Here is an 842-nt window from a genome sequence, read left to right on the forward strand (position 1 = left end):
TCTTCTATGTTTGAAATCAACACCATCACCATAATTTTGGGATGAAATAAATTTCTATGGAGTAGCTTGTAATTACGATCTTGTACAGAGTTTCTTAACTTAGAAAGTATTTTAAAAATAACCATCTATGAGGCTCTTAAAAATACTTCCTAAATACAGACTATTTCCAAATGTACAATATCACATACAAAGAAGTCTTATGTTAAAGTGACTTATTTGTACCAAAAACTGAAGCACCATTCAATATAGGTTTATTTCTATGAGACAAACTAGCCACAAAATACCTGAGTAACTAATTCTAAATAAATCCAAGATTTAACCAAGTAACCAATCTCTAAGAAAATGTAGTAGAGTCTGACCATAAACCCACATAGTTAATCTATTACAGCTTTGGGTGCTTTATTCCATCTCTGCAAATGCCTGTGGTTTTCACTTTATCCCGAGGGCATGAAAAAAATATTAATCACTACTAGAGAAGTCAGGGCATAAAATATGTATCATCTTCATTCCCTTTTTATGATTTGATCTAAATCTTAATCAGGAAGTAAAGGGTTCATTTGGTTCTTTCAGGCAAGAGGAAAATGTGAATGGTTTGATTCCACAGAAGCTTCTCTCATGTATTTATCTACTACCAAAAAGTAGAGAATTAATTTAATATCTCTAGTCCTGAACTTCTGGAGATCCTGACCAGTATAGCCACCATCTTTTTGTGATATATTTTGACCTTTATATTTTCTGAGCAACTTAAGCTCAATGAGTTCAAAACCAAATTAATAATCATCCTCACAAATCAGCCCTTCACTTCCTGCTGATAGGACTTCTCTTCAATAACAATTATGATA

The sequence above is a fragment of the Galeopterus variegatus genome, unplaced genomic scaffold (assembly GCF_000696425.1).
Source record: "Galeopterus variegatus unplaced genomic scaffold, G_variegatus-3.0.2 Scaffold514, whole genome shotgun sequence".
Taxonomy (NCBI): Eukaryota; Metazoa; Chordata; class Mammalia; order Dermoptera; family Cynocephalidae; genus Galeopterus; species Galeopterus variegatus.